A 10,330-nucleotide genomic window follows, 5' to 3' on the forward strand; every position below is an offset into this window, starting at 1 on the left:
GCACCGGTCTCTGAGTTCCCTCAGTATTTATTGATCGTTTTCTTTACCATCTTAGAAAAAGGAAAGTGGCAGGATAATAGGATCATCGTAGGGAGAAGGTCAGCAGAAAGACATATGAATAAAGATCTCTGTGACGTAAGTTTAAGGAAAAGTGCTGTGCCTTGATATGCATATGTAAACATCTCCATAAACCTTTTTAGTGCATAAAGAGCAGCATTTCCGCTAGCAAGTCCCACCTTCAGCCCTAAGGCAGTTTTCTCCCATCTTAGTAAATAGAACCTACAATCAGGTTTTACACCGAGATGTTCCATTGCCCAGGGACGGGCAGGAGACAGATGCTTTTCTCTATCTCAACTGCCAAGAGGCCTTCTTTCCTCTTATATTAATCCTCCTCAGCACAGACCCTTCACGGGTGTCAGGCTGGGGGACGATTAGGTCTTTCCCTTCCCATGAGGCCATATTTCAGACTATCACACGGGGAGAAACCTTGGACAATACCTAGCTTTCCTAGGCAGAGGTCCCTGCAACCTTTGGCAGTGTCCCTGGGTACTTGAGATTAAGAGAATGGTGATGACTTTTCACAAGCATACTGCCTTCAGGCACTATGCTTGTAACAAAGTCATCACCCTGCACAGCCCCAAATCCTTTAAACCTTGAGTCACCACAGCACATGTCTCTTGCAAGGACAAGGTTGGGGGTAGGGTCACAGATTAACAGCATCTCAAATACAGAACAAAATGGAGTCTCTTATGTCTACTTCTTTCTATGTAGACACAGTAACAGTCTGATCTCTCTTTCTTTTCCCCACATCAAGCCTTAGAGGCTTCATAGCAAAACAGAGTGGAGACCTCGTAGGTAAGCAGACAGCTTCCAGATTTCTCCACCCAGCCCCCACTTCCTGGCCAGGGACTGGAGGCAGGGAAGTTCCATTGCCCATATGGCTGCACGACTTTCCATTTGCCCTTTCCTGTGGTCAGACTCAATGGTGTGAGACTTCCTGTGGTGGAGCCGAGTGATGCAAGCATGTCGCTGTGTGGGGCTGCGGTCCTACACAGTCCACTTTATTGGTTGTCTAAGGCATTTTCAATGGTAAAATGAGAAAGGCATAGTTTTTGTCCTGAACATTGGCCTTAGACGTAAGCCAGACTCGATCATATGCCATATGGGGCATATCCTCCTGAGCATCTCATGTCTACCGCCTGCCTTGGATGTCTGACATCAAGTGTGTGAGCGCTTGTGTCTGGACCTGAATTTCACTCCAAACAGTGAGATTGGCTACAGGTCAGTTACCCATGTGAGATTATAGTGCCCTGACTGGTGATTATTATTATTATTATTATTATTTATTTATTTATTTTTTTTGAGACGGGAGTCTCACTGTGTCTCCCAGGCTGGAGTGCAGTGGCGCGATCTCGGCTCACTGCAAGCTCCGCCCCCCAGGTTCACGCCATTCTCCCGCCTCAGCCTCCCAAGTAGCTGGGACTACAGGCGCCCGCTACCGCGCCCGGCTAGTTTTTTGTATTTTTAGTAGAGACGGGGTTTCACCATGTTAGCCAGGATAGTCTCGATCTCCTGACCTTGTGATCCACCCGCCTCGGCCTCCCAAAGTGCTGGGATTACAGGCTTGAGCCACCGCGCCCGGCCGATTATTATTATTATTATTATTATTATTATTTTTTTTTTTCTTGAGACAGCGTCTAGCTTGGTTGCCCAAGCTGGAGTGCAGTGGTGTGATGGCTCTGCCTCCTGGGCTCAGGTGATCCCCCCACCTCAGCCTCCTGAGTAGCTGGAACTACAGGCATGCACCACTGTGCTGGGTAATTTTTGCATTTTAGTAGAGATGGGGTTTTGCCATGTTGGCCAGGCTGGTCTTGAACTCCTGGCCTCAAGTGATCCACCCACCTCGGCCTCCCAAAGTGATGGAATTACAGGCATGAATCACTGCGCCTGGTCACCTGAGTGGTTATTCTTATCAAAATGAGAGCAGAACTGAAATTGAACATAAGCCACCATTAATTACTGTCAGTAATGTATTTAAGAATATAATGCATAATTTAAAGTCACACTAAAATAAATATAAATGGCTTGACACAAGTAAACATTCTTGCTCAACCCTTGACACCCTCTAGGGATGGATCTGAAGATCCCCCAGACATATGAATATGATTTTTGAAATTATTATTATTATTACAATTTTTTAGAGACAGGGTCTCACTCTGTTGCCCAGGCTGGAGTACAGTGGTGTGATCGTGGCTCACTCCTGGGCTCCAGAGAGCCTCTGTATTTGTCTGTCCTGGCACTGCTATAAAGAAACACCTGAGACTGGGTAATTTATAAAGAAAGAGGTTTGATTGCCCCGTGGTTCTGCAGGCTGGACAGATGCTGGCATCTGCTTGGCTTCTGAGGAGGCCTCAGGAAGCTTCTCATAATGGTGGAAGGTGAAGGAGAAGCATGTGCATTGCATGGCCAGAGTAGGAGTGAGCAGGAAATGGGGCACTGCTACACACTTTTTTTTTTTTTTTTTTGAGACGGAATCTTGCTCTGTTGCCCAGACTGGAGTGCAGTGGCGCGATCTCAGCTCACTGCAAACTCTGCCTCCTGGGTTCACGCCATTCTCCTGCCTCAGCCTCCCGAGTAGCTGGGACTACAGGCGCCCACCACCACACCTGGCTAATTATTTGTATTTTTTAGTAGAGAGGGGGTTTCACCGTGTTAGCCAGAATGGTCTTGATCTCCTGACCTTGTGACTCGCCCACCTTGGCCTCCCAAAGTGCTGGGGTTATGAGTGTGAGCCACCACCACGCCCGGCCTGCTATACACTTTTAAACAGCCAGATCTTGCAATAACTCACTCACTCACTCAACAAGAACAGCACCAAGGGGATGTTGCTAAACCATTCGTGAAGGACCACCCTCATGATCCAGTCACCTCCCACCAGGCCCCATCTCCAATTCGACATGCTATTTAGGCAGGGACACAGATCCAAACAATATCGTCCTCTCACGTAGCTGGGACTACAGGTGTGCGCCACCTGCTTGGCCTCTGCTTTTCCAAATGATATCCCACATCGGAGCACCTCTCACCACTTCCACTTTGCCACTTTCATTCAAGCCACTAGCCAACGAGGTGGTTATTGCAGAAACAGAAGCCTCCTCTCTCCTTTCCTCCTCCAAACTTGCTCACCTTGTAGGTGATTCTCTGTGCTGCGGGATCTGTTAAAGCTTGAGTCACATGGCGGAGTCTCTGCTCAAGGCCCTCAGATGGTTTCCCTTCCACCAGGAGTCAAAGCCAAAGTTCTTACCGGGGCCTCCATGACCTTACTGGGTCTGCCCTGGTCCTTCTCTGGGCTCACGTCCTGCCGCTCTGCTTTGGTCCCCTCGTTCCAGCTTCTCTGGCCTCCGCGCTTTTCCTCCAGGCACGTTTCTGCTGCATGGCCTTTGCACTTGCTTTTCCCTCTACCACGAAAGCTCTTGCCCCAAATATCCATGAGGTTCCCTCTCTCCCCTCCTTCCGGTTTCTGCTCCATCCCAGAGAGGCTCTTCTTGACCACTCTGTCTAAAATATCAGCTTCCTACAATAAAATATCAACTTCCTTCACTCTTTGTTCCTTTCCCTCTTAATTTTTTATTATATCTCCACCTGACATATACTTGTTGATTCTTTCCCCACTAGAATATAAGCTCCACAAAAGCCGCGTCTGTGCTCCTCTTCCTGCTACATCCTTACAGTCAAGCCTAGTGCCTGACCACATCAGTGACATGGGTTGAATTGAATGAAGAATCAATAAAGGAGTAAACCGAGGCCGGGCACGGGAGCTCATGCCTGTAACCCCAGCACTTTGGGAGGCTGAGGCAGGTGGATCACCTGAGGTTGGGCGTTCGAGACCAGCCTGACCAGTACGGTGAAACCTCGTCTGTACTAAAAATACAAAAATTAGCCAGGTATAGTGAGGTGCGCCTGTAATACCAGGTACTCGGGAGGCTGAGATGGGAGAATTGCTTGAACCCGGGTGGCGGAGGTTGCAGTGAACCGAGATCATACCACTGCATTCCAGCCTGGGCAACAGAGTGAGACTCCCTCTCAAAAATAAAACACAAAAGGAATAAACGGAGCTTTCTGTGGTAAGTATCTTTGCTCATGGCAGGAACACTCACTGGCAGTTTCCTGAGTCACACTTTCCGGTTTCTGTATTGCGTGTACATTGAAGTCATTCCCATGGTGGATCTGGAGCCTCAGGATAATTGGATATCGCTTTTCAGTATGTAGTTCTACATCATCACTTTTTTGGATGCTTTTAATTTTTCTTCACTTCTTCTTCCGTCCCATCACCAACATGAGCAGTTGGATTTATTTTAGGGGCCTTTCTCACAAAAAGCAAAGTTTCATCACTTTGTGGGAGTAGCTGGGGACACATCGGACCAGGAGAGAGGAGCAGAGCCCTGCTGAGAGGCCCTGGCGGTGGCTGCCTCTCTCGCTGGCTAAGGAACTCAGCTTCAGCACCTGCACCCAGTTCTGCAGGGCACGATTTGAACCCATCCCTCAGTGAAATAGCGAATGATCCCAATCATAGTCCTTGAGGACAGCTTACAAGTGACTCATGTGGAACTCAAGAATGCTGAGGAATCCTGTGGGTTTATCTGCTCCATCTCTGCTTTAACCTTGATGTCCTCCCGGCTCCAATGACTCCATCCTATTCTGAATTTCTCTTGGTGTACTCATGGTTCTAGAATCCCAACCCCTAGATTCCTGTCTAAGCCTCAATCTCTCGCTAGGAGGAAAGACATCTTATCAGATGTTAGGTGTGAGATGTGGAAACTGTGTTTGGTCTCCCAGCATTCTTGTGAGCGAAGGGCTTTTAGCCACGTTCTCTTTGTCCCTTGATTTCTCTCTCTCCTTGTGGGAAAGTAGACAGTGGGACCATCACCCCAGTTCAGTACTGAAAACTCTTGAGATGTTTAACTTTGCAAACTCATCATGGGTTTCTCTCCTTGGCATGTGGTCTCCTTTATTTGAGTTGTATGTTGAGGACCTACTGTGTGCGCTAGGGCACTCCATGGGTATGGGGAGGAGCAAGACAGAGCTCTTGTCCCTCAAGACTGGAATCCAGAAAGGGGTGGGGATGGGTGTGGCAACAGTTCTGGAGTAGGAAGAGGGACATGGGGGAGAGAGGAGAGAGGAGAGAGCTGTGACTACAGCTGCGGTGGGGTCAGGAAAGGACTTACTGTTTCCATAAAAATAGCACAGATGAAGGCTGGGCATAGTGGTAGCTCATGCTTATAATCCCAGTACTTTGGGAGGCCAAGGTGGGTGGGTGGATTGCTTGAGACCAGGAGTTCAAGACCAGCCTGGGCAACATGACGAAACCCCATCTCTACAAAAGGAAAAAAACAAACAAAAAAATTAGCTAGGCATGGTAGAATGCACCTGTTGTCCCAGCTACCCAGGAGGCTGAGGTGGGAGGATCACTTGAGCCCAAGCGGCGGGGGTTGCAGTGAGACGAGATTGCACCACTGCACTCCAGCCTGGGCAACAGAGCCAGACCCTGTCTCAAAAAAAAAAAACAACAAAAAACTCAGATGTCTTGAAAGGCAAAAAATTTAGAAAACATATAATAGATAAAACAAAGAACCTTCCAAGTTTCCTCCCTGCAAAACCATCATTGAAGCTGTGTTTCTATGTGGAATTTCTAGATGGAGAGACAAATAGGCCTACTTTTATGAAATAGGATGCTTTTGAAAGTAAAAGCTATTAGAGGTAATTTTACTTAACATAAACAGAAGACAAGGAAACAAGTAAAACCAAAGGAATCTGAATCTTAAACAAATATTACACTATCACCAATGGAATTGGTTCCTAAAAGATCCCTCTATTTTTTTTTTTTTTTTTGAGACAGAGCTTCACTGTTTTTGCCCAGGCTGGAGTGCCATGGTGCAATCTCGGCTCACTACAACCTCTGCCTCCCAGGTTCAAGCAATTCTCTTGCCTCAGCCTACCAAGTAGCTGGGATTACAGGTGCATACCACCATGCCCAGCTAATTTTGTATTTTTAGTAGAGACGGGGTTTCACCATGTTGGCGAGGCTGGTCTTGAGCTCCTGACCTCCAGTAATCCACCCGCCTTGGCCTCCCAAAGTGCTGGGATTACAGGCGTGAGCCACCGTTCCTGATCAAGATCCCTCTAAATTTAACAAGAGATTAGGAAAAACATTACGATTGGAGTTACACAGTTTTTTCAAATCTTTGTATTTTATTATAAGTACAATTAACAATGCTATTCTTCTCAGATAAAATACTTAAATTAATCCAATGGTAGGATTTTTGAGAGAGTAGTGTGAATTTGTTCATCATTAAATCAGAAGACAGGCATATTTTATGAAAAGTCTGTAACCAAGTTTTCCATTTGTATTAGTCCGTTTTCATGTTGCTGATAAAGACATACCTGAGACTGGGCAATTTACAAAAAAAAAAAAAAAAAAAAGGTTTAATGGACTCACAGTTCCACGTGGCTAGGGAGGCCTCACAATCATGGCAGAAGGTGAAAGGCACGTCTCACATGGCAGCAGACAAGAGAAGAGAACTTGTGCAGGGAAACTCCCCTTTATAAACCCATCAGATCTCATGAGACTTATTCACTATCACGAGACTAGCACAGGAAAGACCCACTCCCATGATTCAATTACCTCCTACCAGGTCCCTCCCACAACACGTGGGAATTGTGGGAGCTACAATTCGAGATGAGATTTGGGTAGGGACACAGCCAAACCATATCACCATTCTTGTCCTTTTCTCACACACCCTTCACAGATGTGTACACTTAGTGCTCTGAGCTCTGAATAAGCATAGCCATGTGTCCATCAAGATGTAGAGTGGCTCCATCATCCCCAACAGTCTGCCCTGATGGGCTCCTCCTTCCTCACTTGGACCCTGGCAATCACTGATCTGCCTTCTGTACCTGTAGCTTTGCCTTTTCCAAAAAATCACATAATTAGAAGATAATCTGTATCAGTCTATTGTTTTATACTCTACTCAGGATCTACTTGAAGGCTCCAGCCTGTAATCCACCCAGCACTTTGGGAGGCCAAGGCGGGCAGATCCTGGAATCAGGAGTTTGAGACCAGCCGATGAACATGGGTGAAACCCTGTCTCTACTAAAAATACAAAAATTAGCTGGGTGTGGTGGTGCGCGCCTGTAATCCCAGCTACACAGGAGGCTGAGGCAGGAGAATTACTTGAATCTGGGGAGGACAGTGTGAGCTGGGATAGCCGCTGCACTCAGCTACTGATGACAGGGGCTACATGCCAAAAAAAAAAAAAAAAAAAAAGGTACCTGAGACTGAGTAATTTATATAAACAAAAAGTTTGTGGGCTCACGTTTTCCGCGCCAGCAGGGGAGGCCATAGAAACTTATAATCATGGCAGAAGGTGAAGGGGAAGCAATGCAAATCTTAATTCTAATGTTTTCATCACAGTATCTCATACCTATTATTAGCTGTGTGTGGTGTTTCTTTTCAAGTCTCTGGCTTCAGCATCTCCAGGGAGTAAAATTCCCACCTGCTGGGGGTGGGGAGCACCATTACCTGACTGTGCAGGCTCATAAAAGGGCGTCTGGGTTCTAAATGCTCATCAAACAGATTCTCAGCCACCTCTGTTTTCAGCCTCTCTTGCACCCCAGCCTTCAGAGGGATTCTGGTCAATGCAGAGTTTTGGGTCTCAAATAGATTTTCTGTTCTCAGGCTCTTCACCCTGCAGGCACACATAGGACTTAACTTTCTCTGATTTGCTGAGTCAGTTACCACTCATTCATTCACTTTTTAATCTTCCAAATTTTGATGACATCTTTTTTTTTTTTTTGAGACGGAGTCTCGCTCTGTCGCCAGGCTGGAGTGCAGTGGCACAATCTCGGCTTACGGCAATCTCTGCCTCCCGGGTTCAAGCAATTCTCCTGCCTCAACCTCCCAAGTAGCTGGGACTACAGGTGTGCACTACCATGCTCAGCTAATATTTGTATTTTTAGTACAGACGGGATTTCACCATGTTGGCCAGGCTGGTCTGGAACTCCTGACCTCAAGTGATCCACCCTCCTCGGCCTCCCAAAGTGCTGGGATTATAGGTGTGAGCCACCACACCTGGCTCTGATTGCTTTCATATCTTTTTTTCCTTAACATCTGTTATCTCTGTATTCATAATTCCATTTTCAGCAGGGTCTGTTCTGATTTTGACATTTATAATTAATTTGGGAGTTCTGTAATGTTATTTGATTTCAATTTGTTTCCTTAGGTCTCTCTTTTGTGTGTCATTCTGTTGTTTAATCAACTCATCTTTGAAATTTTTTTTTACCAAATTCCTGTTCTTGCTCTATCATTTTACAGCAGAGAGCACCTATGTGAAGTTTTCTTCCAGTTTTGGGGTTGTATCTTCTTCTAGGCTGGATTCTTTGTCTTTTGGGTGCTTTTTTTCTTGGGGTTTTGGTGGGAGTGTATGTGCATAGTTTCCATCAGTTTCTTACTTGTGCATGGGCATTTCTGTTCAAATATTATCTTTCCTGTTCTACAGTGTGAGCTTGGACTCATTTCTCAGTGTGTCTGAGATAGGTTTTTGCCATAGTTTGAGGTTGAGATATTTTTTGTTCTTCACGTTTTTCCTTTAGCCTGGGATCATGGTGGGATGAGGGGCAGGAAAGTGGAAAAGCATATTGGGGCAGTGCATATTTCTGAGAGAAATATGTTCTCACTTCTGAGGGTGTGAAAATATGTTAGGGTTGCACTTCCCAGGGGAGAAAGATAGCTTCCCTTTAGAAAGTGGGATAGTCAGCTGGGCATGGTAGCACACACCTGTAATCCCAGCTACTCGGGAGGCTGAGGTGGGAAGATTGCTTGAGCCCAGGAATTTGAAGTTGCAGTGAGCTGTGACTGTGACACTGCTCTCCATTCTGGATGACAGAGCAAGGGCTGGTCTCTTAAAAAACAAAAACTCAGGGCCGGGGGTGATGGCTCACGCCTGTAATCCCAGCACAGTGGGAGGCTGAGGCAGGAGGATACTTGAGTTCAGGAGTTTGTGACCAGCCTGGCCAACATGGTGAAACCGCGTCTCTACTAAAAACACAAAAATTAGCCGGGCATGGTAGCGGGTGCCTGTAATCCCAGATACTGAGGAGGCCGAGGCAGGAGAATCACTTGAACCCAGGAGACAGAGGTTGCAGTGACTCGAGATTGCACTACTGCACTCCAGCCTGGGTGACACAGTGAGGCTCAGTCTCAAAAACGAAAACAAAAATCAAAACCAGAATGCAGGATATTTAATACTCATTGCCCCAGCCTTGTTGGGGAAGGGCACAATAAGAAAAATCCCATCCAGCATCCTGAAACAAATCAGTATTGCGGTGAGTCCAGTGGGGCAGCTGATGGCTGAGCAGGCTGGTGGGATGGAAGGAGCTGTGAGGGCCTTGTAGCTTGGAGCATCCCTGGTCCCCTTAGCAGCCACCATGAGAGTGAGCAGGCAGGGCTGGAGTCAGACAGCCCAGTCTGGAAATGCCAGCCATGAATGAGTGCCCCATGGCTGCCTTGGGAATGTGTGCCAGGATTGGAATCCTGCAGTTGAGGATCTGGAAGGTTCTGACCAGGTAGCTAAAGAGTATGACCCCAGGCTGGGCACGGTGGCTCACACCTGTAATCCCAGCACTTTGGGAGGCTGAGGCGGGTGGATCACCTGAGGTCAGGAGTTCAAGACCAGCCTAGCCAACATGGTGAAACCCCGTCTCTACTAAAAATACAAAAATTAGCCAGGCGTGGTGGTGCATGCCTGTAGTTCCAGCTACACAGGAGGCTAAGGCAGGAGAATGGCTTGAACCCGGGAGATGGAGGTTGCAGTGGGCCAAGATTGCACCATTGCACTCCAGCCTGGGTGACAAGAGCGAAACTCCGTCTCAAAAAAAAAAAAAAAAAGTATGACTTCATAATAAGGTCATGTTGCCAGGGACCACGTATTGATGTTTCTAGGGAGAAATGAGAAGGAATACAGCAACCGAATAAGATGATGTTCGTTTATGACATCCATGATGTCTTTCAAGGCTTGAGAAACACTCTCTTTTGTCTAATTAGTCATTGTGACCATATCTCCATGGAGACCATTATGTTTGTACTCACAATAGACACGTGTGCATCCATTAAAGGAACACAGTTGCCAAACGTACGCTCTGGGCCCAGGGTGGAGTGGCTTTTTACAGCACAGCCACTGGGACTGCTGCAGAAAGTGTCAGAAAACAAGCAAGGAGCTGTCCTTATTCATGAAGAGAGGCCGTCTCTGGCATCCGGTCCTGGTTCTAGGGGAGTGTG

Source organism: Papio anubis, chromosome 16, assembly GCF_008728515.1.
Source record: "Papio anubis isolate 15944 chromosome 16, Panubis1.0, whole genome shotgun sequence".
Classification (NCBI taxonomy): domain Eukaryota; kingdom Metazoa; phylum Chordata; class Mammalia; order Primates; family Cercopithecidae; genus Papio; species Papio anubis.